The sequence below is a fragment of the Hemicordylus capensis genome, chromosome 11 (assembly GCF_027244095.1).
Source record: "Hemicordylus capensis ecotype Gifberg chromosome 11, rHemCap1.1.pri, whole genome shotgun sequence".
Classification (NCBI taxonomy): Eukaryota; Metazoa; Chordata; class Lepidosauria; order Squamata; family Cordylidae; genus Hemicordylus; species Hemicordylus capensis.
Window position 1 is genome coordinate 28,053,380 of NC_069667.1, and position 26,204 is coordinate 28,079,583.

Consider the following 26,204-nt stretch of genomic DNA (forward strand, 5'->3'; position numbering starts at 1 on the left):
TACTTACTCAAGCTGCATAAAAGCAAATAAAAAGATGTGTTTCCTTTGATCTCATAGAAGCTTTTTAATTTGATGAATGATACAAATGCTGGATGCATGCCACAGAGTCACCTGCTCCTAACTGCAGCCCTGAAAGCAATCACCTGGTTGCTCTGGCAACCAGGATACCCTTCTATGGCACGGCACGGCTTGGATGGCTCACAGTATTTCAGAAAGAGGCAGAGAGCCTGTGTGGATGCTCTGTGTGCAGTGCCGGATCAAGGCACAGGCGAAGAAACTATCGCTTAGAACCTCACATTATGAGGGGCCTCTGAGCGCCAAAAAAGGAGGGGGCTGCATTTCAACACATAACGTGTTTTCATTTAAAGGTATTTCCAGTGCAAATACACTTATTGCAGGGCGACTGTTTTTGTTAGATTATTTTTCGTTGCATCTTTGCCAAGTAAAAATAAAGTTTTATTGTATCTATTCTTCATTTTTTCTTTGAATGCGTTTTTAATGCAATGGAGCTTTTTAAGCTTGGCAAAGCTTAGGGCCTCACTCAGTAAGCCATAACCGGGCCTTTTCAGTGTGCGATACAAGGTCGCGACCCAGTGAGGGTGGTTGGCTCCTGCCTCCTGGGGGGCAATGGATGAATAAACCCATTCGGCAGCAGCAGCGGCAGGAAAGGAGGAGGAGGAGAAGCATAGGGTGATAGCCAGTCCCCTTCCTTCTAGGCTCTGCCAGGCATAGCCCACAAGGTGTTGTGGGGCCTGAGGCGAGGCATCCAATACTGCCTTGCTCCACAACCGTGATGGGGCTAGCCCCCTTGCAAGCTTGAAAGTGGCCTAGGGGGCAGGGAGAAGGGAAAGTTGCCAGCAGCCTCCCCTCCCCTCCTCTCCTCCTCGTGCTCCTTGCAAGAAGTTCTAGGAGAGGGGAGTTCCTTGCAAGGGCCAGATCAGTTCCTGCTTTGATGGCAGTGGCAGTGTGATGCTGGGGGCAGGTCTCTTGCCAAGCTGCTAGCACCCCGGCCATCTGCTGCCTGAGGCAATTACCTCACCTCACCTCCCCTCCCCTCACCTCACCTCACGAAAAGCACCCCCCTGGCCTTTCTAGGTAGCCACAATGCCTCCTCTTTTACTGTGTGCACAAGGGAGGTGAGGGATACCGGCAACCCGCATGTGTATAGCCATGGCATAACTGATCCCTCAGCCAGAAGATACATAGCTGTGTCTGTGCAGCTAAAACACAGGCTACCTCCAGGCTCAGAGGCAGGATGCTTTGAAATACCACTTGCGGGTGAGGTGACTTCATCTCCTGTTTGTGGGCTTTCCAGAGATATCTGGTTGGCCACCATGGGAAACAGAATGCTAAACCAGAGAGGCTTTGGGCCTGATCCAGCAGGGCTTATCTTCAACCAACCAACCAACCAATCAATCATCTTTATCATGGCCATAGACCAGCATAACATACAGGAAATATACAGGGTGATTAGACAGTGCAAAGTATAATGCATAATGATGCATTAAAAGGCCTAAGGAAATGTTAAAAAGCATTCAAATGCATAAAAGGGGCATCAAATAACATAAAAGGCATACAAGGCATAAAGGTATAAAAAGCATTAAAAAGGGATAAAAAGCACAACAAGCATAATTGCATAGAATTCTAAGTGATAAACACAGCCAAACCACATACAGTAACTATATATAAAAAGTGCAACACTATGGCGCAAAACACTGGGAGGAGAATAAGTCTTTTGGGTGGTGGTTCTTATCTTCATATGCTAACATTGGCTGCATGCATCTAGCATGTGTGTGAGGCTGGAATTTCATCCTATGCCTCCAATGCAAGCTAGGCAACAACAATCCATATATCCCTCAAAATAAAACAGAACCAAAATTCGTACAAAGTAGCCCAGCACAGGAATATTCCCACAGTAATCACAGACGAGTGCCTCATTAAAACAGCAATTTCCCAGCCAAATATTTTCCTTTGCAAGCCTTTTACATCTGAAAATGTGTGTGGCTAACAACTGGAAACCATAAGAAACTCCAAATGTTCAAATCACAGCTTTGCTACAACTTCTGCACCGATCAAACTCCCCAGATTGTGAAAATGGCTGCAACTGAAACTGCAAATTTATTTTTTTGGTCAAAGCTTTGCAGCTGCCATTCGCAGCTGCATGCACCCGCTCAACTCAAGTGATATTTCCAATGGAGAACTTCAGCAGCCTTCTTTGACAGAGCTCTTGATGTTCTGGTGAGTCAATGAAGCTGTCAGGAAGGAAGGCAAGAGCCTATTAGCTGTTGCTGTGGCCGGTTGTCTGCAAAACGATGCCGGTTCTCTGTCCTTCTACCATTAATGCAAAGTTGAGATGTCAAAACTGGCAGCCTTGGATGTCTTGTTCAGGACAGCTTGCCATGGGGGAAAATGTAGTGGAAGTAATAAGCCACAAATAATTGAACGACGAGTCATCTGGTGACAGCAAATGAGCAAAGCTGGGTAAAATATTCACTTAATGGAGTGTGTGTCACTTTTTCCTAGATATACGCCAGTCATCAGGTATTAAAGTTGCAAAGACTATTCTGGTTTGTAGGCAGAACTTCCTGATTGCCTTGGATTGGTGATGGTGCTTGAACTGGGCTGCGAAGCTTCATTCATTCACAACAATCCCAGCATCTTTGGGGGCTTTGCTGAAGGAACAGCTAGCTATTGTAAGAGGTGGCTTTGAAGACACATTTGGGAGTGGTATCTTCCCCACTTGGCCTGCAGTAGCTGGCAGCCTTGACTAACTTGTTTCTATGCAGTGGATAGAAGCATCCTTGCTGTAGAGGGCTTCTGAAACTCAGGAGTATCCATTGTGTAAGACCTCCTGTATGCAAAGCAGATGCTCTGCCACTGAGTTGCAGGCAGCCTCATCCCCAATGTATTGTATCCCACTTGGTAGCAGAGAAGTGGGAGCCTTACATTTAGATGCATAAATTGGTGCTAGGTGACATTTCAATCAATAAAGATGGGCCATCATACGCCTTGTTCCTTCATGTTCTCTCTAAGGTCAGCCGAGGAGATCTCTGATAAATTAGGGTCATAGGAACATAGGAAGCTGCCATATACTGAGTCAGACCATTGGTCCATCTCGCTCACTATTGTCTACACAGACTGGCAGCGGCTTCTCCAAGGTTGCAGGCAGGAATCTCTCTCAGCCCTCTCTTGGAGATGCTGCCAGGGAGGGAATGTGGAACCTTCTGCTCTTCCCAGAGCAGCTCCATCCCCTAAGGGAAATATCTTACAGCACTCACACTTCGAGTCTCCCTTTCGTATGCAACCAGGGTGGATCCTGTTTAGCTTAAGTCATGCTTGCTACCACAAGACCAGCTCTCTTCCCAGGGTCCTTATAAAAGAGATGCCAACAGTGAGCCAATTTAGAACCAACATGCTCTAGATTTGCTTTTCTTCTCCTGTTCCATTCCACCCCACAAAACCCTCATAGACCCTGGCGTACCCTTTGGGGGATGCTTTTGCAGAAAATAGAAGTATTTACCCACCTGGCTCTCATGCAAAAAATAAAAAAATGCTTTCCTATTATTCTTTGTGTGATCTGCTCCATGAAATGACAGCATCCTTCTGACCTAATTGCATGAATTTGGCACTAAGCAAAAAGGAACAGGCAAGGCCTGTGAAGCGGGCAGGAAGCCAAGACATTTTGTTCAAGCCAGGACTGGCAGTGCCATCCGCCGAAAAAGGACTCACCCAATTCACAGTCGGAGGCAAAATGCCAGTCTGTGTCTCCAGATTCCCTCCTGGTTTCCCTCCACTGACTTGTTCACAGCAAGTCCCATGAACAGATGATGGCAGCTATTTAATTCTGAGCCACATCCCTCCGAAGCGGAATGAGCGAGAAGCAGAGGTGAGAAAAGTTGGCAATATAAGTGCTATTAATTGGGGGGAGGGACTGCAATGTCTTGCTTGCATGCATTGATACTCCTGCTAACTGCCCAAAGAGGCACTTCTAAAAGTGGTGATTACCTTATATTTAGCAGAGGGCAGAAGCAACTGTCATTATCTAACCCTAGCACAGCATCCCACAGGACTTTCAAAAAAATTAATTCAAGCTAATAGGAGGACCAGGGGCATAACTATAATAGGGCAAGGGGAGACAGTTGTCTGGGGGCCCACTGCCTTGGGGGGGCCTCCCAGAGGCAAGTCACATGACTAACTCCCCCAGACGTGCACCTGCCCAGGCTCCCTTCAGTTGTATTCATCCTCCGAAACTGATGTGGGTGTTCAGACCTGGAGCTACCAGACCAGCATCTCTTTCTCGAGTACCATTAAATGACTTGCATCGTCCACAATTTACAAAACCTTTTCAACAATAATTTAGGATGATATTCTGGTGTGGCACATAGGTTTTTACTATGCTTTTTGTTAGCACTATTCAGCCTCATTTAAGATTTCTTTACTTAATGAGCCGAGCTTCAGTGGGGTGGGGGGCATTTTAAAATCTTGTCTCTTGGCCCACTCCAACCTTGCTACACCCCTGAATAGGACCCTAAGATACTATGACTCTATTGTCTGACACTTTGCTGTAAAGTCTGATAGATGAGGAAGCAGAAGGGGAAGCAGGCAATTTTTGTTTGGGGGTGGGGAATGCTCACTACTAGGGATGTGCACAAATTGTTTTTTTTTAATTCAATTTGTGTCCAAAACAAATCACCCTGATTTGTTTTGTATCCAAATCTACCCCCACCAAATCACCCCAGATTTGATTTGTATTTTTGATTCAATTTGGATTTGGACCAATTCAGACCACTTAGCAAGGCTCTAGGGGCACCAAGTTTGGGTGTTGGGTAGGTCCCCATGGATGCCACCTACCACCCGGATTTCAAGGCAGTGGGACACTTGGTTGATTTTTAATGATTTATTTTTAGATTTTACTGATTTTGAACATTTCTGCCATAGGAAGCAATGGGGATTCGAAGTTGCCATATCCTAACCCTAAAATGGATCCCCAGCTTTCATTTTTAAAAAAGAAAGAAGCGGGGGGGGTGTAGTTGGCACATGGCAGTTGACAGTGGAAAAGTACTTCCTTTTGTTTTGTTAGTCCTAAATTTCCTGGCAATCAGTTTCACTCAATCACCAGCATTCCAGAGAATTGGAGTAATGACCCCAGCCACATCTAGGGACTTTGGATCTGACTCAGAAGAGGCAATCTAGCCCACTGCTTCCAGAAGGCAGCCATCACATATAGTGAGCCTGAAACCTCTAATTATCGAACATTTAGGCCGGACATCTGGGAATCTCCATTTCTGCTCACTGGATCAGTGCATAAGAGCTTTGGGGAAATCCCATGATTTTGTCAGCTCTTTCCCACTTGGGAAAGAGTTCTTTGAAATGTGAGCTGTCAGTGACCCTTAAAAAAATGACGGTGATGATAATAATGGGAATATTTAAAGCAAAGTGTGAGATTTGAATTTTCTCCTGGAATTTCCCACAGGGAAGCCAGCCAAGGCCTTTCATAATTGCCATAATTGTTTTTGATGTTGACTAAACTAGGAGATAAAAATGGGCCACTAAAGTGTTGCATGCTGGTACCAAAATAGCTCTATACACCCTCTGGGAATGCATCTTCATATACAATTTGGCCAATCAAGTGAAAAGCACTTCCTCCTTATTTCCCGTCTTGAAAGCCATCATTTTACATTTAATTGGGCTCCAAGCAGCTGAGTTTACACAAAGGGGCTGTGCAAGTCTTTTCCCAAAGAATGATGGCTGTCAGAAGAAAGAGGGCTGGGATCTATCTCAAGTAGGAGAAGCCCCTCACAGGGCTCATTTCACAGGGCCATGTTTATCATGTGCTGGTCTGGGCATGGGAAAAGGATGGTTGCAAAGCAAATGTTCTCTTAGCATGTGAACATGGTCACTATCAATGGGAGTACCACTTGATTAATATGGGCTGGGTTCACACAACCACAAGGATCCTGGTTAAAAAGTTAATCAAGATCTATTAGACAAATGGAGCTGATTGTGTGAACCCAGAATTTCAGGGCAATTCTGATCAAAGTGTTCTGCTTAATCAGGATAGATAACCAGAATTCAATGCATATCTTTGGATCTTTCAGGCTCTAGCCCTTTGTCGGGACCTGGGTCTGGGTCTGATACTGGTCCTGCCTCTTCTGAGTTATGAAGTCTTCTGAGTTATGAGTTATGCGGCTTTTCTAACATGACACACATCTGTGGATTCATAGTGGGTCTGTGGGCTTTGTATAGACGTAGATGCAAATAGAGTCCAGAATCAAAGATGAGGACCCATTATGTTTACAAAAGGCCCAGAGTTAAGTAGGAAAGATTGGAACCAAACAGAAAGGCTAATCTGTATGGAAGGCTCATTTAAGGACAGCAACTCATATTTGGCTGAGATCTTTCCTAAAGAATTGATGACCATTTAGGGTTTTGGGCCTCCTGGCTTTGCCTTAAACCATTAGCACTCAGCTGGCCATTAAACATTAGGAAATGTATTTGGCCTTATTCATTATTCCCTGAGCATCTGTTTTGGTTCAAATTTCCAGGCAATCATTTAATTGGGGGTCTGTGCACGTATTGTCTGTAGTTGGCTTGTATCTGGTCAGGGACTGGATGTAGCTCACTCAGATCCATAGCCATGAGTGAGCCAACTGAAGCTGAATACAGATAAGGCTGAAGTCATGGTGCTCAGGATTCAGAAGGCCTGTGATCTGGGCAGCGAGAAGTATATCCACCTGGGAGTTATATTAAATTCTTCAGAAAATTTATCCAGCCAACAAAAATACATATTCAGAAGTGAAGTCAGGCTTTACACAGGAACATAGGAAGCAGCCTTATGCTGTATCAAACCATTGGTCCATCTAGCTCAGTCCACACTGATGGGCAGTAGCTCTCTAAAGTTTCAGGCAGGAGTCTTTCCCAGCTCTATCTAGGGATGCCAGGGAATGAACCTGAGACCTTCTGCATGCTGATGCTCTTCCACTGAGCTACAGCCTTATCCCCTACGGGGAATGGACCCCCCACACCAGAAGAAGCACACCCTAAGGGGAATATCTTACAGTGTTCTCACATGTGGTCACCCATACAAATGCAGAAAAAGGTGGACCCTGCTTAGCAAAGGGAACAATTGGCACAAAGAGAACAAGATGCACTCTCCTTCCCAAAAGAAGACTTGCTTTCTTCAAGAAATTCTTCTTTCAAAGTTTATCATCTTGCTAGATCAAGGACTTCTTTTTAAGGATGTGCAGAAACCTCTAAGAAATCTCACTTGCCTTATACAAAATCATTTAATGTCCCTTGAAAATTCTCAAGATTGGAAAGAAATCCTGAAATGCCCTTTGAATTTCACTTGCTGCCCACACTAGTTTTTAGTGGATAATTATCAGAAATGAAGCAAATGGCTAGTGGTTGAACTGAGCATTGTAGGTTAAGCAGGCCTGCTCTTGGAATATCATTTTGAATACCAAGCAGGCCTATACAACTACTAAGCTGAAGGCAACCAACCAGTTGTCCTGCTCCAAGATGACCAAGGCAAGAATCCAGGAGAGAGAGAGAGAGACTTTGGGCAGCTCCAAGGGAAATGGATCAGGACCTTGGATAGCTCCAGAGATGAATTGAGCAGAACAGTCTGAGATGTAACATGGAGTCAAATTCACTTCAGTTGTGGTGATGGCTACCATTGTAGACAGTTTTAAAAGGGAATTAGACAAATTCATGGAGGACGGGAAGATCAATGGCTACTAGCCTAGACAGGTGTATATTCCCATCAGGCTCATAGGAGGCATGCTAGGGAGCAGTAATGGAAAGGGGCACTGGCCTCTTTCTCCCACTTGCAGGCCTCCCAGAGGCACCTGATTGACTACTGCATGAAGCAGGGCTTTTCTTATGTTCTTATGAGACTGGTGTTGCACCAGCATTTCCTTAGAGGTGACTGCAAGTTTTTACAGCTGCTGCCCAGGTAGACTGGAGAGCCTAGCCTGTCTCCGGGGGAGACACTTTTATTTAAAGGCACCCCCACCCCCATTTTTTTATATGCTGGCTCTGACAGTGCTTGGAAATCTCTACTTGGGCTGGCAAGTCCTCAAGTGACTCCTCCAAGTCAGAGGTTGTGGTGTGGGTGCTGGCTCAGTCCTCGTGCTTCTCCTGGTGTGGGGGATCTTGACTCCTGGCAGCATGGAAATGCCTAGGATCTGGGTCTCCGGGTCTTCCCACCCTGTCTCATCTCCTGAATTGTCTGCCTCTCTCCCAATTGTTGGGGTGGTGTGTTCTGGATCTGCAGTCATGGCACCAGCCATATATGGTGGTCTACCTGGGGGGCAGATGTGACCTGTGTCCGCTGCTTGGCTGGGGCTGTGAAAATGGAGGAGGAGACATCCAAGTAACTGGAAGGCTCCATTATCTGCCTGGTGGTCAATGTTTGCCATACAGGGCACCAGTTGTGCAGTCCGGACTGAAATTAGGTCAGACTGAGAACTTAAGAAGTTTGATTACATCTCTCTTTTTTGGAACAGAAAGAATGAAACCGCACTGCAAGGAGAGCTGATGAGATTCTTAAAGAAGCAGAACAGATGTTAATAAGTCATTTGATTCAACGCAGTCTTGCAGCTAATGTAGGAGCTCATCATGAAGTTGTGCTTCCCATTCAAAATTTCCATCGACAGCAGTAGCAAGAGTTTTGCTAAGAAACAGGTAAGCACAAAAGTAAGGATCTGTTTTTCCCCTCTCTTCAAAGCAACTGCATAGAGGAGGGAAATGCCATCAAAACCCTTGCTAGGCAGATACAGCAGATCATGACAGACACCTTCACCTGTGCCTAAGGCACATTCTGTCTCCAAGGAACAGGATTAATGGCCTCATGGAACGCTTCCTATTGTAGGTAATATTTAGCCTGTTTTTAGGCATACTGACAAGCCCAAAATGTATCTCTCACTTGGTAGATGGTAGCAGTGTTGTGTGGTAAACTCCAGGTTCAGATCCTCACTCAGTGCTGATGCTCATTGGGTGACCTCAGATCAATCGACACAATGGGGGTGGGAAAGAACCATGCATACCAGGGCTGCACAATGTCAGCCCTCCAGCTGTTTTGGGACCACAGCTCCCATCATGCCCAATCACAGTGGACAACCGTCAGGGATTATGGGAGTTGTAGTCCAACATCTTCAGGGGGGCTGAAACTGAGGCTTGGTGCTGGGTGTCATCTGTATGCTGATGACACCCAAATCTACTTCTCCTTTTCATCTGCATCATCAGGAAATGGTGTTCATTCTCTAAATGCCTGCCTACAGACAGTAATGGGCTGGATGAGGGATAACAAATTGAGACTGAACCCAAGCAAGATGAAGGTGCTCATTGTGCGGGCTCAGAATCTGAGGGATGAGTTACATCTCCCTGTGCTGGATGGGGTTACACTCCCCCAGAAGGAGCAGATGCGCAGCTTGGGAGTACTCCTGGACCCAGACCTCGCCCTGGTATCTCAGGTGGAGGCTATGGCCAGGAGTGCTTTCTATCAGTTGCAGCTGATTCAACAGCTGTGTCCATTCCTTAAGGACGATGACCTCAAAACAGTGGTGCATCAGCTGGTAACCTCCAGCTTGACTACTACAATATGCTCTTTGTGGGGCTGCCTTTTTAAGTAGTTCAGAAATCTTCAGCTAGTTCAAAATGTGGCAGCAAGATTGGTCTCTGGGACAACCTAGAGAGACCATATTATTTTGAAACAGCTAGACTGGCTACCAATATGTTTCTGGGCAAAATACAAAGTACTGCTTATTACCTTTAAAGCCCTGAACAGCTTAGATCCAGGTTACCTCAGAGAGCGCCTTTTTCTGCGTGATCCCTGCCACACGTTAAGGTCTGAAGAGGTCCATCTGCAGGTACCACCGGCGTGTCTGGTGGCAACTCAGAAGCGTGCCCTCTCTGTAGCCATTCCTGGACTGTGGAATGCACTCCCTGCAGAAATTTGCATTTTGAATTCTTTATTGGTCTTCAGGAGAGCCCTTAATACCTGGCCTGGCCTTCCAGGGTTTTTAAATAGTTGTAATTGGTTTTAATGTTGTAACCTGTTTTGGGTTTTTAAAAAATTGTTCTGATTGTTTAATTGCTGTTTTATGATGTTTTAATTGTTAATTGTTGTTGTTTTACACTGTTTTATAATTTCTGTTTTAATTGTTAACTGATTTTAGTGGTTTTGTTTTAATTGTAAGCTGCCCTGAGCCATTTTTGAAAGGCGGTATAAAAATTGAATCAATCAATCAATGAATAAATATTCCCCTGAGAGAATGGGGTCATAGGCCAGTGATTGGTTCCATCTGGGGGGATAAATGTTTATGGTGATTATTGACAATATCTACACCCCTAGAGAAGGGGAGGGAGAAAGGCTTTTACTGTCCTGACCATCGAGCCTGCAGTGGCCAAATTTTCAAGGGTGTTTTGGATACTTTTAAAAGTCTTTAAAACACAAAAACTACTATAAAAGATTATCAATGTTGTCAGAGGAATGGAAATAAAACCTGGCAGGAATGTGCTCCAAAGATTACTCCATGGAAAGAGTAGAACAATTTGTTCATTCTTACCCCTAATGCCAACCCTTTCTTCCATGCAAAAATGACTGCAACTGTGTCCTAATTCTTTGGGGGCAGAGATAAAGAAAGGGGTGATAACTGAGAGAGGGCTGTCAGTGCAACAGTGCTATCACCTCGGGTGGTGGTGGGGGGTGAGTAGACTGCCAAAACAATCACTATAAGCATTTCCCCCCCGAGATGGGGTGGATGTCCAGAATGTGTGGGCCTGGCTCATGGACTATAAGGGGAAAGAAATGGGGCAGGGGGGTATAAAAGGAAGCAGAAGAGAAGAGGAATGGAAGAACAAGTGTGTGTAGTTGCCAAGGAAAAATTGAAGAGGCACACAGTGAAGGAGGAGTGGCAGTAATGATATACAATGGAATTTCTGCAGACTGGAAGGAAGCACACATCAGATTAATACATGGGTCGAACATCCTCAAGAGAACAAGCCCAATTCCAGCTCTTGTCACAAATGGAATGAGTTTGATGGTTTGTAGCGTGCACTTGTGCATGACACACAGCCCAGCCTGCTTAGCAGCCTGGCGCGGAGAAATCAAGAATGTTCCACCTAGAACAAAGTTAATCCCATTTGATGGGAAATAACTCGGAGTGCCGCTTCTTCCGACGTCTGGGGAGGGGGAACAGGCTGCAGATGGAAAAGATGGTTGATTGCAAGGTGCAGAAAGCAAATCTCCCAATGCACATTCCCTCCACTTGATGTGCTGCAGAACTGCTGAGCACTTCAGGCCTGCCAGTATTAACCTTCTACTCTTTATTAAGAAATGCTGCATCATGATACCCTTCAGAGAGGGTGAGAGATTACAGGTGGGCTCTTCTTCCTTTTCCTCTGCTGATAAGGTTACTTGCGAATTCCTTTCCAAGGGGTTTATCTTGTCACCTCTGAATCACAGTGTGAGTCACTCCGAGCTTAAGCGGTCATAGATTATTGATTTTGTGTTTTTAAAAAACCTCAAACTTCATAATAGCAATGTAATATCCTTGATGCATGATTTTGGCCAGTGTCTCTCAAGAAACATTTATCAGCTTCAAGGGCTAACATTGACCTTTGGCAATGAAGGTTTTAATATAACATAAAATAAGTCGAGATCTTCATTTTGCTAATGGCTTTTGCTATGTTTATGTTTGTTAATGGCCCTTTCAAGACAACCTATCATCCACTTTGGAATAAAAATGAAATCTAGGTCTTTTCTGCATTTTTGCGTGTAAATAAACACAGATCAAAATCAAATTCTTCTCCCTCTCACATAACACTAGAACCAGGGGTCATCCCATGAAATTGATTGCCAGGAAATTTAGGACCAACAAATGGAAGTACTTTTTCACATAAGGAATAATCAACTTGTGGAATTCTCTGCCACGAGATGTGGTGACAGCCACCAGCTTGGATGGCTTTAAAAGGGGCTTAGATTCATGGTGGACAGGTCTATCAATGGCTACTAGTCTGGTGGCTGTGGACCATCTCTAGCCTCAGAGGCAGGATGCTTCTGAGTACCAGTTGCAGGGGAGTAACAGCAGGAGAGAGGGCATGTGCATGCCTCTTGCTCTTGGGCTCCCCAGAGGCATCTGGTGGGCCACGGTATGAAACAGGATGCTGAACTATGGGCCTGATCCAGCAGGGCTGTTCTTATGTTCTTAAATACCACAGATATGATATTACAGAAATGCTCTTGGGAGAATAAAGAATGAGTGGAAAACATCTATCTATATAAAGCTTCTTGTGCCTCATTCACTGACATGAAATCCCCAGATCAAACCACTAAAGATAGAAACATACCATTTGACAGGTAGGATCAGAGAACCTCACCCACACTAGCAGAAAAATAAAAAACCCTGGGGAAAATTCATGAATTTCCTGGAAAATGTGTAAACTATCTCCCAATGGAAAATCATGGGGAATGATGCCTTCCAATAAACCTTGGCAGTATTTTTGAGTACTTTTACAGTCAGGAAGTTCAGACTTCAACAGGGTGATGAAGAAACAAGCAAGCTCTATGGGTGCAGTTCACTGGACTTCTATCCCTGTCAGATTTCCATGAAACTAACTTAAAAATCCGGGGGGGGGGGACGACACTCCCCACACACAAAATTTGCAAAAAAGTGTTTCAAGTTTTGCAGTTGTATCCTACAGCAGTTTGCCACTATTGTTTGCAAATGTGTTCCTCTGGGGCCTCTAGAATTTGACATGCCAAGTGGAGGTCTCTCCTTGCAGCTCATATGAACTGAGCTTCCAGCTTCATATGAGCTGTTCAGATCTTTCCTGGAGCCATCATGTTTTAGTGTAGCTGGGACTGTATTTCTCAACCACACAGTCCCAAGCTGCACATCCATGGTTGTGGTGTGACAGTATTTGAACTAAGGCCAGTGTTTACCAAGGGTAAACAGCTGATCTAGTATTGTGAGCATGAATTGCTCCCTTTGCTAAGGATGGTGTGCCTTGGTTTGGATTTGGATGAGTGGCTACATGTGAGCGCTGTCTGCTGTAAAATATGCTCCTTAGGGATGGAGTCGTAGCTCATTAGTAGAGCATCTTCTGGGATGCACAAGGTCCCAGGTTCAATCCCTGGCAGCATCTCCGGGTAACACTCATGCATGGAAACCTGGAGATCCACTGCCAGTTAGTGTAGACAATACTGACTGAGGGTCTGACTCGATCTGAGGCAACTTCCTGTGTTTCTATATAACGATTTTTCCAGCTGCACGGCCCTTTTGTACTACTGCCGGGTTCCTGCTATTTATTAGCTACCTAAGAAGCCCAAGAACTTGGCAGAACTCAGATTCTCACTGAAATTAATTCTGCTACAACCATCATTTCCCATTCATCCTCCCAGGAAAACGTCACAGCTGCTGCTGCTCTGAAAATCATTGCCCTAACCCAATGGATGTGTCATTCTAGCTATCACGGGGCTGTGATGGGACTGATTTCCCATTTCCATCAGTCACAAGCACCTTACTGTCAGAAATACAGCAACACATTAATCAGAGATTTTCTGCTCCCCTGAAAATGCTGATATAATTTTCTGCTCCTTTGAAAATTGTTTCATAATTTTTTGCTCCTCTGAAAATTGTTGACGTAACCTGGCTGATAAGTTGCATCCAATCAAGGGGCTGCAACCAGGCTGGTTTCCTTTTTCCTGCATTCACATGCACCTTACTATCAGAAATACATAATACATTAATCAGAGATTATTCATGGCAACGTTTTGCTGTGTCCCTAGATGACTTCTGTAATTTTAAATACAATATGTGATAGAGTAATACACCTTTTAGGCAATTGCAAGTTACAAAAATGTTCTGAGTGATAAACCTTTCATCCCATCCACTTACTATTAAGTGATCAAAAAAATCAAAGAATACAGTGTTAGCCTTAATGGCACTTTTGAACAGGGGAACATTGTAGTAGAAATATTAAAACAGTACTTTTGGCATCCTCTGTGTGCATTATTAGAGTCGGTTCAAGATGGGAACAATGAACCATAACTGTCTTTCTTATGCATTCTTTTTTTTTTTCCAAGTGACTTTAAAAAGATTCTTATACCTTGTAATTAATTAGCCACCTTGGGAAATCTTCTGTAGAAATAAAAGCAGTTCAAATAGTCTTCCCGGCTAGATGGCATTTGTTAGGAAATCTTTTCTGAAGACTATTAAAACATGCATGAGAAACTACCAATTACTTAGCCCAGTGAGAGCTTCTTAAAGAAAGAAAAAGCCAAGGGAATTATCATACAATAATAATAAAAACAGGGACTATGTTACCTAGGGCATGAGCTTATGTACTCTCCATCTAAAATGTTAGATGGGTAACTTTACTTCTAATTAAGTCAATCAATGTGCTTCAGTATCAGTTTAAAGAGTTGAGTCCAAATTGAAAAATTAAAATTTATTTGCATGAAATGTGCCGAGCTGCAGGTCTCAAAGTGACATTGGGATGATCACCCAGAAGGATATTTTATTCCTGTACAGATCTTCTGCATTTTTAAAAAGAGTACTTCAGCAAAAGAGGAGATAGATTTTTTTTTTAAAAAAAGGCAGAATCTCCCATCATTCCCCAAAGGAAGAACCAATTTCCATGGAGTTGACTTCAAGGACACTTGATGCAAATGAATACATTCATTGACTCTGTTTAAATATGTCTCAGAGAGATGATGCTGATGACCCAAAAAGATCTTCCCTTAGTAATATTCTTAGGAAGGTATCATTTGACTCTTGGAAGTACAGAGTATTTGCTGAATTATATTATAACCGAGGATGTAAAAGAAAGGTTTACACACCCAAATTTTTGGACACAATCCAGAGAAGCCATGGAAATGTATATGAGTCTCAACTCAGTCCTGTTCCATGGCTATCAAGATACTGTAGTCATGACTTCTTCAGGCTTCAATACTGGCAGAGTGTTGAATAGTTCAACATTGGAAAATAAAAATGTCTCCTGAGGTGGAACAGAGGATCACTGATTTGTTGATCTTGGTAACATGTGGGGGGGGGGGAGAGCCATATGGTGTGGTGGTTAGAGTGTTGAACTAGGACCAGAGATACCCAAGTTCAAATCTCCATTCAGCCATGAAATTTGCTGGGTGAGCAAAGCAAAGATACACCCCGGCATCTGAAGTCAGATGCAGGGGGTGGGGCTTAGCATCTGCTGTCAGACACAAGGGGCGGGTCTAGGGGCCATGGTGGTGAGCTGGACCCAGGCTGCCACTGGCCTCCCTCCGCCCCTGCTGGGTGGCTCTGGGCCAGTCACTTCTCTCACAACCTTGCTGTGAGGAGAAACATAATCATAAACCTTGTTGTGAGGAGAAACATAATCATGTATACCTCTCTGGGTTCCTTGGTAGAAGAGTGGGATAGAAATGTAGAAATAAAATAATATAAGAATAGTAAAATGTGTTACATGTTGGCAATTTTTGTAAGAAAGTGAATTTGGAAGAACCATTCTCTATATGAGAGCAACATGTAAAAGCTGTATCATAATGTCAACCGGGGGGTGGGGGATGTAGGCATTCATACAAAAACAAGAAGAGCCTTCCTGGATGAGACCCGTGGCCTTTTGAGTCCAGCACCCTGTTTCCCACAGTGGCCCATCAAATGCCTCTGGGAAGCCACAGGCAAGAGGTGGAAGCATGCCCCTTCTCCTGTCCCTGCTGCCCTGCAACTGGCATGTGGAAGTATCCTGCCTCTGTTGGTAGCCTATAGCCACCAGGATATGTATCCAGTGCAAAGACAGGATAGGCCTTAAGGAACTGTCTGCCCCAGCTTCCTGTTCACACCCATCTGCTTGTGGTGGGGCCATTGCTTCCCTGCTTAGGGTGCAGAAGGTCCCCAGTAGAGTCCGTGGCATCTCCAGGGAGGGCTGAGTAAAATTCCAGGAGCCTCGGCCAGTCAGAAGAGATGATAATGAGCTCGATGACCCCAAAGTCTGCTTCAGCAGATGACATAGATGCAGTCCTGTTTTCTTTTGAGAGTGCCGTGAAATGCCACTGTGGTCCCAATGCACAGTTTTTAATTAAGCAAGAACTAACAAGCTAGGAGGGGGACCTTTGAACCCACCTCTACAAATGTCCTGTGATTTGTCCATGGAAAAGCCAGCCAGTGCTTTCAAACACTGGCTGTGGTCGTCTTTTCTCCCCATTGTCAATTATACGTCTTGCATTGTATTCTTGTAATTGCCTGATCAAAGCCAATAGAATCCTCTGACCCATATAAGCCAAGGAAATAGAAAACTCAGCCTAATGGAGAACGTCTCTCCCTTCCCAAGACTAGAAAGGCAAGAAGCCACAAAGGGGCCTTGCTGTCTCTCAGAACTGTTCTCTTTTTCTTTTCCTTTAAAAAAAAATTATGCATGTTTCCATTAACAGAGTAGCATCTGAGCAGTAACACCAAATAATTAGAAATGTGTGAGAAATTAGAGTTTGAGGATGTTGAAAGGCAGAGAACTGAAAGAGGTAGATAAGGAAAAGAGAAGCTTTCAAGTTTCCTTTGCAAGGATGCTCCTGAGGGGGGAGACGAGGACTGCATTCGCATCGCAAGCACACAGCTTTCTGATTTCTATTTGCAGCGTTGTTCAGCCAGAAAGATGGGGCTCCATTTGCATGTGTCTCGGTGAGAGGGGTGGGACAGACTGGAACGGACTGATCACGGAGCCACTCCCTTTTTGTCAGTCTGCAGCCATTCCGGCCCAAATTCGGAGGGTCAGCTCAAAGAACATGGTGGGCATTTCGTCCTCCCGCCAGGCTATCTGCACACCAAAGGGACCCAGAGGGGAGCTAGGTAGCGTGTGGGGGTGACACAAGGGTCCAGTCACAATAGCTGGAGCTCAGTGCCTTTATTCATCTACAGCCAGGGCAGGTCCCACAGCATGACCTAGGGCAGGGCTGCACAGCCTTGGCCCTCCTGCAGATGTTGGACTACAACTCCCATCATCCCTGACTGGGGAGGATGGGAGCTGTAGTATAAAAACAGCTGGAAGGTTGAAGTTGTGCAGCCCTGGTCTGAGGGCCCACGGCACAGCTGATGCAAGCAGGTCTGGCTGGGGTGTGGTGTGGTCAGTGCCTGGATGGGAGACCCCCCCCCCTCAGGGATGCCACCTGTGGAGATGGGGTCATAGCTCAGTGGTCAAACATCTGCTTTTGGGGGTGGAGAGCCTGTCTGGTGGCAGTGAGCATGAATGGTCCACTGCCACCAGGCAAGTCATGCCCAGGTTTGCATTTGGATGGGTGTCTACATGTGAGTGCTGTAAGAAAACCCCTGAGGTGATGGGGCTGTAGTTCAGTGGAAGAACATTTACAATCCCTGGTTCACTCCCTGGTATCTAGATACAGACAACCTTGAGCTGGATAGACCAAGGGCCTGACTCAGTATAAGGCAGATTCCTTTGTGCTCCCCTCCCCGCTGCCCTCTTTACATAGGAACACAAGACACTGCCATATACTGAGTCAGACCATGGGTCCATCTAGCTCAGTATTGTCTTCACAAACTGGCAGCGGCTTCTCCAAGGTTGCAGGCAAGAATCTCTCTCAGCCCTATCTTGGAGATGCTGCCAGGGAGGGAACTACAAACCTAGATGCTCTTCCCAGAGTGGCCCCATCCCCTGAGAGGAATATCTTCCAGGGCTCACACTTTTAGTCTCCCTTTCATATGCAACCAGGGCAGACCCTGCTTAGCTAAGGGGACAAGTCATGCTTGCTACCACCAGACCAGCTCTCCTCTTTAAGTTGCTTGAGTCATTGGCTCACTGGTCCCCAGCCTTACCATGATCACTAGGTTCTCCATTACTTCATGGTGCCCAATTCTACTCTCTCCCGGCATGGGTTTTACTGGGAACATCTTCAGTCCCCCCATCCCCCAGCAGGACTGCCTCTTCCCCACAGACAACGGGCAATCCCCTGCTGCCATTTGTATCCCGGATTTGCCTTCTCCCCCTTCTCCTAGCAAGCAACCACCTCCTGTTGTCCCATGCAGCACATTGACAGGCACAGAGAGGGGGGTTGCTCTGTAGCCATGCTCATTCACCCCAGGTGTAGCAAGGCTTGAGCCCATTGGCCCCAATGAGGGTCCACATCTTCCCTGGCCACCCACTTGTGTCCACTCCCAGAGCCTGCAGGTGGAAGGTGAGGATTTCTCCAAGGGCCTCATTGTACCCATCAGGGAGCGCCCCCCCCCCCCGCCCCACGCTCCCCAATCCACCACCTGAGCTGGTCACAGATGCTTAGGGAAATAGGTATTTGATTCACATTGGCTGGTTGGTTTGTTGCTTCTGATGTGGGAACTGGTCAGGGAGAAAACTGGTTAAAGCAGCTGAGCACAGTGAGGTAAGGAGGGGAGGGGTGAGTTTTTCTCCTCTCTCCCACACACTCCTCGTGATGTAAAATGTAAAGCCTCCCCGGTTTTTAAGCAAATGAGCAAACACATTTTTAAGCAAATGGGCAAACACATAATGACCCATTCAGTCATTATGCTGTGTGAGTGTGCAGTTGTCTGTATGCTCATACACGTGTTTGTGTGAATGCCTGTACCTGTGTTCATTTTGAAAGTGAACCAGAACACAGGCCCTTCAAATGCATGATACAGATAGGAAGTGTGCCTCTGTACCTGCATCCAACATAACATGTGGATGACTGTACCTGTCGGTATGGTTATGTTTATCCCCACAACAACTCTGTGAGGTAGGTAGCCTGACAGCTGCGTGACTGGCCCAGAGTCACCCAAATGAAACTGCTAGTTGTGACTCCAAAACTGAAACTCGCCCCTATTTGGTGGACTGACATTTGGTGGACACCCTCAGTGGGTGCCCAGCAACAGCAAGAGGTAAAGGCCACAGTCAGTCCGGACTGACCAAACGTATAGCTAGGAGAAACAGAAAAGATTGCTGGAATGTAACCTCAGTCAGTACAAAGAAATATGTAGTGCCCAGGAATGGAGCCTGTGGGGAGAAGTCCAAGGTGTGGGTTGACGCAATCCCTAAATTTCATCTTAATAATTGAGTAACTAGTTGACAGTTTTATTTTGTTCTAGTGACATTACCAGTAATTGTGTTTAGTTAGTGATGCACTCAAGGATATTAGCATGCTAAGGGAATTAGCAGTTTAAACAAATATAGCTCCTAATGAGGGAAGAGGGGCTAGAGCGTCATAATTTGATGACATTATTCAGATATGCCCTAAAACATAAATATTTGCACAGTCAATGCAGTGCCTCCGATCAAAGTTTTGACATATGTTGCTGACATTTTGCAACAAGACATCATTAAATCAAACATCTGATTATTTCCACCATCCTTTGATCTTTGAATTCCAGGGATTTCAATTAGTGCTTCCTAGATACAAACAGATATCCTTTTTTAACCATGTTGATGGCCCAGCTTCCTTTTCCAGATAGCAATGATGTTGATTGGGAGTGAAATGAGGACCCAAAATCACAGCTCCAGCACCTTGAAAGTGGTTCAGCAAATTTAGGAGACCCCATAAGACTGTTTTTACACTTGACAATAAACACAAACAAGAAATGTTCCATTCTTGTTTCACTGAAATGGCCTTAGCTCTCTGTAGGTATTTGAAAAACTGTTTCTCAAAGTTTGAAAAATGAGAAGGTTCATAGATAATGTTCAGGTATTGAGCGAAATGGCCACCAAAAGGTGGACACATTAATAGAAATGTGTCCATAAAGACAGATGTTAGTTGAATGGCTGAGTTGGTGGTAGCTGTTGTTCAGTAATGTATATCCTTATTCATTCAAACTTTTTGGTTCCAGGTCTGCTAAAGATGCCCTATGGTTTCTAGGCATGCAAATAGGTCTAAGATGAGGATAGGGATTGGTGCAATGACCAATTATGTGACAAAGGCATCCTAAAGCACTGTCCTTCCCCTTTGCAGTTCTTAGGGAAATACTATTTGGGGTGCCATCTCCAAAATGAAAGCTTTCAGCATCTTCAAATACCCTCTAATACCTTTCTACCCATTTCCATCAGGACAAGCAAGCAAAGTAGTTCAGGAGGAGAAGGCAGACAGGCAAAGCTGAAGATGTGTGGGGGCATCCTAAGATTGTCCTTCTGGATTAAGGGCATCAGGTATCCAGGGCTTTAACTTGAGTTGTTCAGGCTGCTCATTCGCAAGTCAAATGAGCAGCCCACATAGATGACCAGCCAATGGCTAGCCCACGCTGGTCTGAGGATCCAGTGAGGGGGAGAGTTCCCAGTCTATGATAGCAGCAAAACTCTCACACTTCAGAGATGAAAAATTGCTGCTGTGGATTTGGAAATCCAGTCTGAGACTATTTCTTTTTGGAATTACATGCGGAGGCAGGCAATTCATAGTTAAGGGAGGGAGTGCAGCTTATGAGAGTAGATGTTTATTGAGGTACGGCAAGTAAAGAAGACTGTGTCCTGGGGGTAAATGTGCAGGCCCTTTGGGGATCAGGGTGCAGGATTCCATACTACCTGCAGTATCACAGCTTACAACCCTGTGCAGTAATCCAGGGATGCAATACAAGAGAGAGAGAGAGAAAATAACTGGCAGTGCTATATTCTGTTACTGATTGTGCACCACACTCCCCACCCCCACAAGAACCGGTGCCCTAAGCAAAGGCCTAGATTTGTCCAGTGGACAGGCTGAACCTGTCGAGGACCCCTTGATCAACAGAAGGGGAAGCTTTCATACCATCATCTATCAGTGAAAGATTTAATGTCATACATAGTTTGGCTCTCAGTTATTCGGATGTAATACATCTCAGCACTTGTCACACTAGGGCACATATTCAGAAGAAGTGCTCACCCTACAGAAAGGGCAGAGAAAAGTCACATTGTAGTGACTTTGCCACATCAACAATGGTGAAGCTATGCACTAACTGGAAGATGTCAAGATATTCACATCAGCATTCACCACCTCGGTCACCATCTCATTGGTTTGCCTGAATTCACACCCATGGAATAGGCAGTAGCAAATCACTTTGCTAATACTTCCCTCAAGGACAATGTATCATTTCACCAAGTGGTAGAGCAATAGGGCCTTTTGTCTCTGAGTAACATGCCAGGGAACATGATGCCACCTGGCAAACAGACCATTGCCCTTGAGGCCTTTGGCTTTTGACATCATCAATAAAGTCTGTGCACATCTGACAAAGCTATTAATCGGCTCCCAGACAGAATCTTCTCTTTCTCCTTGCACTCGGGGCCAACATCTGTGGGACTTTCCTTCTCTTTCTCGGCATTGAGATCATTCTTGCTGGCTGGAGCCATCTCTTTGATGAACGATCGAGTCCATTGTCAGTTAGCAGAATAGAGACTCGCTTGAAATGAAAGATGTCTGAAGAATCATCTGATGTTGACTTAATACCTGACCAAAAGCAAGAACCAGGGCATGATTGCTACAGTGTAATTCAGACTGGCCTGTCAATGTGAGACATGGAAATGGGCTTTCTAGGTCTTTTCATCAGCTTGGCCCAGGAATGTTGTATGGCAACCAGATGGAAATGTTTACAGATTAAATAGACTTTGGGATCTCTAGCTCTTTCCATTTGGAATTTCATCATAAGTCAATTTTGCCCTATATGATTTTCAGACCTACTTACAAAGCACTGAAGACCACACTCTTTGCTCTGAAGCTGATCTCCCCACTAGAATCTATGGGACTGACAACTTTGCCCACAATCCAATTCATAGGCCCAAACTAAATGTTATGGCACGGCTGTAGCTGTTGCTAAAAGCGGCAATCCAACACCACCACCACCTCCTCTGCACTCTCCCAAAATCTCTAGCACCAAAAACCTTGGGCATATTGGGTTGTGAGTTTCTGCATCCCTATATGCAGCAGTCAATGAAGTGCAAAAGAGGCAGGTAAAAGTGGCAGGGTGGTAACCCAGTGTGTATTGCAACCTCTCATCACAGTTGAGCTGTAAGCTTTTTTGTACAAGGGTAACTTGGCATATATATGCAGCTAAGCCATGAGGTCACCCTCACACACCCAGGGGCAGCCCTTGAGTGAGGCAAGAGGAGGCAGTCATCTCAGGAGGCAGATTATTGAGATTCTAACCTAGTGGCAAGCTGCCACTCGTCACCACCTCTGCAAGCAGAATAGCTCTTCTGGACCAATCTGATTTGTGTGAGCTTTCCAAGGAGTGCCTTTCCCCACACTCTTTGCAAAGCTTTCAAGAAGCACCAGGAGAGAAGAGGAGGCTGCTGGCAACCTTCCTTCCTCCCTGCACGACTTTCAAAGTTTTCAAATTTGCAAAAAGAGGACATTGCAGAATAACTGCATGCAGAGAAATTACTGAAGAGTACAAACAATGCATGTCAGTCAAGTCAGGCTAAACAGCAGAGTAGACAAGCATGATCTGGCCACACCACCATGGATGGAATATTGGTATGAGGAAAGGATAGAGGACCTGGTCTTATGGTCTGCTGTGCAAGACAAAAAAGGTGCAGAATCAGTGGCAAAGGTGCTTGCACTAGATCACCAACTCATTCATTTCCATGGGGCTTCTGTGAGAGATGGTTATTGCCAGGGACTGGCTCCATTGTCTCATGAGTACATAGGAATATCAGAAGCTGCCATATCCTGAGTCAGACCATTGGTCTATCTAGCTCAGTATTGTCTTCACAGACTGGCAGCAGCTTCTCCAAGGTTGCAGGCAGGAGTCTCTCTCAGCCCTGTCTTAGTGATGCCAGGGAGGGAACTTGGAACCTTCTGCTCTTCCCAGAGCAGCTCTATCCCCTGAGGGGAATCTTTGACAGTGCTCACACATCAAGTCTCCCATTCAAATGCAACCAGGGTGGACCCTGCTTAGCTAAGGGGACAAATCCTGCTTGCTTCCACAAGACCAGCTCTCCTCTGATGTGAGTAACACGTCACCTAACTGCAGAGACTTGAAGTAAAAGCTCCCCACTGCTGATAAGTAGTCTCCTATATCCTCCTCTGTGGTTTCAAGCAAAACCTAATATCAGATTCAGGGCAGGAACGAAGCATCAAGCAGTGTCCCTTGTTAGACATTCCTCTCCAAAAAGAATATCCAATAATGTTAGGAAAAGTGCGTGCAAGAAAGAGTCATGGCAGCCCTTGGGGGCCCCTTGCTGAGCACAGAGTGCTTTGCTGTTTATAACACTCTTCCTCCTCCGATTCTCACCCCCACCCCCACCCCATCCAACTTCTACTCAGGGTCAAAGCAAAGAGGCAGTGAAGAGTGTGCACTGTCTGCTATCTCCAAGCAGCAGGCACGAGTGACTCCATGTGAAAACTCCGTTATACAAAAGCTTCCACTACAGGTAGAAGATCAAGTGACTTCTCTTGGCATAAATCTCTGAATGGAAAATTGCAAGCCTACTTGCAATTATGTACGCAGACATGATATTAAATTCTGTGCAAGAAATATCCAGCAAAACAACTGGCAAAGTAGTAACAAAAAGAGTGGCTTTCATTTGTTGCCCATCTCCTGCAAGCCTCCCCACACCACTAAGTTCAAGTGATTGGCTGAGCTGCTGCAATGTCATAGAATGTTTGAGAACATCCCACCTGTTGATGGGGACTCTGTCAGTGACAGAATACTGACAGACAATGCAGCTTCTGTGAGGCAAGTGAAAGGTCAGGTTGGCAGAAGGAATTGGGTGCAATGTATTCTTATACACAGCCAAAACTGTCTTTTTGCTTCTTGAACCCATGGCTGCCTGCCCCTGCCAGGATGTGCCAATCATCCTGATTACAATTAGTTCCTAAGAAGGGATGTCTGCTTGATATTTTGTTATGATAGACTCTTTTCACACTGGTATTTGAGACACTCTGAGTTGTTTGTGGGGAAGGAATATTGCCCATCGAAGAACTTAACACAAATCAGAAGTTGTGTTTGGGTTCTCTTATTCTCTCTATTCACTGAGCAGAAATCTGAGAAGGAAACTGTCAGGCAGAATGACTAGTTGCACAGAACCCTAATGAAATTCCAGGATGGACAGCATACAGATCAGTAGAATGGGATGAAACCCCAGAAAAGCAACCAATTAGCAACCAATTAGTGGAGGCAAGGGGGGAAAGGGGGTCAAAATAATCAGAAAACAATACATTTGGCTCTTTGGGACAGAATCTGGTTTGCTAATTTATTTGACAGTTTTGGGTTCTGAGTGAGAATGCTGGCCATGTGGATCTGTCCAAGTGGTCTTTGCATGTGCTGCCACCACAAGGAAGAAGATGGAGGTCATGTGGAGGGCATTGCTCAGTGGCAGAGCATCCACTTTGTATACAGAAGGTCCCTGATCCAATCCTCGGCCAATTCAGGCAGAGTTGGCAAAGATTCCTGCCTGAACCTTGGAGAGCTGCTGCCAGTCAGAGTAGACCATCCTGAGTGAGATGGACTGCCTGAGTAGAAGGCTGCCTCATCGTTCCAGATATGTAGGGATATAAAAAGCAAGCAGGGACTCAGGAGGCACTCTTGCACTTCCAAAAAAACCAAACAAAAAACTATATTGCATTGAAAGCAAAAGTTGGGGCAGATTACCCTGTTTTCCCGAAAGTAAGACCGAGCAGTAATTTCTGATGTACCGCTAATTGCCCTAGTGCATTTTTGGGGGCTAAAATTAATATAAGACACTGTCTTATTTTCGGGGAAACACGGTATGTCAGGTGCAAATGACTGAGCAGAGTGTATTCTAAGCATTGTTTTCTACGATGAGGAGCGGCAGCTGAAGAGAGTTCTGCCATGGTCGCCATGGAGGGGCCAGCATGCAGTGGGCCCTCCAAGTGCAAGAGGCCTTGAGCAGGCACCTCCCTGACCCCGGACAGGCTGGGAGGGCACCCCTGCAGGCGCCCACCCGCCCCTCACTGGCCCCGCCTCCTCCTCCTCCTCCACTAGGCCGGCTCCCATGCCAGATCCGCTTCCTCCTCAGCCACCGGACACACACGGCCCTGCTGGCCTCGGCCCTTCGAACCACATCAGCACACTGAAGCAGGGGGCATTCCTGGGGCTGGGGGCTGGGGCTTGGGGCTTCCAGGGATGGCAGCAGAGGAGGAGGAGGAGACAGTGATGGCAGCAAAGGCTGCTTCGGTGTGTTACCTGGCATCAATTGGGGGGGTTAAAAGGATGTCCCCACAACTCAGGGGCATTTGTCCCACTCACTGCAGTATCCCTACATGCCTGCCTTGAAGTGTCAGCCCCTAATGTCAGCCCTGGCCCACCCACAGGGCTGTTCCCAAGCGGCAGCTGGTATTCTGCCCATTATGGCCGTGAGCACAAATGACCTTCTACGAATATACAACTCCTTGCCAATCTCAAAAGCAACTCATCTTGCAACACATTAGGAGAAGATGCTTGTGTGGACTGCACCACCATGCAGATGAGTGAGCGCCCAGGGATGAAGGGGTCTCATGCTATGAAGTGAAGGGATTGGATCAAACTGACCAATGATTTAGATGCTCCTAAATGGATCTGGATGTCCTGAAGGGTAATCACCCTTGGGTATGATATCTGGGCAGCCTTAAGAGAGGGTGTGGCTTATAACATGCATGTCCAGTGGTTGCTGACCCAGAACCTTCAAATCTATGCAGCATAATCCTGTAAAACTGGCACAGTGTGTGTACAGAGAGAGATAAAGGTAAAGCAAATTGCATATGGATTCGTGAGGCCCAATTATTTATTTCACTGAGTATTCTTTCTGACATTCACTGCATCATAACTTATTTTGTCAGAAAATAGTGCTTGCTTTTTTTTTTAGAGAGAGTCCATGTCTGAAATTTGTAAATTGCTAGCACAACATGGAGCACAGAAGAGCGAGGGCAGCTGAAAGCCCTCCTGCATCTAAAGTCAATAACAAACCCATCCATGAGGATCTCCAACTGATCCAGAATGGACTTTCTGACAATGGGGTTGACACTGACAGCTGAAGAAAGATTAACTTAAATGGAAGGCAAACCTGCAAATGGCAAGGGGCTGGGAAAGGAAGGCTGCACGGCTGCAAGATGGAGCCATCAGAACCACACGTTTCAACTAATGCATTTGAAACATGCTTGCTGCTCTAAGCCTTCCCTACACAAAATTTGACTTCATCTAGTTTCACAAACACAGCGAGGATAAAGGAGGCCTCCTCAGAATTGCTAACTTTTACGTTCTGTAGAGATGCAGGCAGTGATTTGTTTCAATTAGAGCTGTCACTGGTTG

At 45.5% G+C, this 26,204-nt stretch overlaps 1 long non-coding RNA gene across 1 annotated transcript in view; it reads left to right on the plus strand.

The window, feature by feature from the left end:
• The first annotated feature begins 3,822 nt into the window (after positions 1–3,822).
• The window catches only part of LOC128335287 (uncharacterized), a 49,396-nt gene continuing 27,014 nt past the window's right edge, over positions 3,823–26,204 (plus strand). The window contains exons 1-2 of the long non-coding RNA XR_008311565.1: positions 3,823–3,886; positions 8,511–8,688. This is a non-coding gene — a long non-coding RNA (uncharacterized LOC128335287). The remainder of the gene's footprint in view (positions 3,887–8,510; positions 8,689–26,204) is intronic.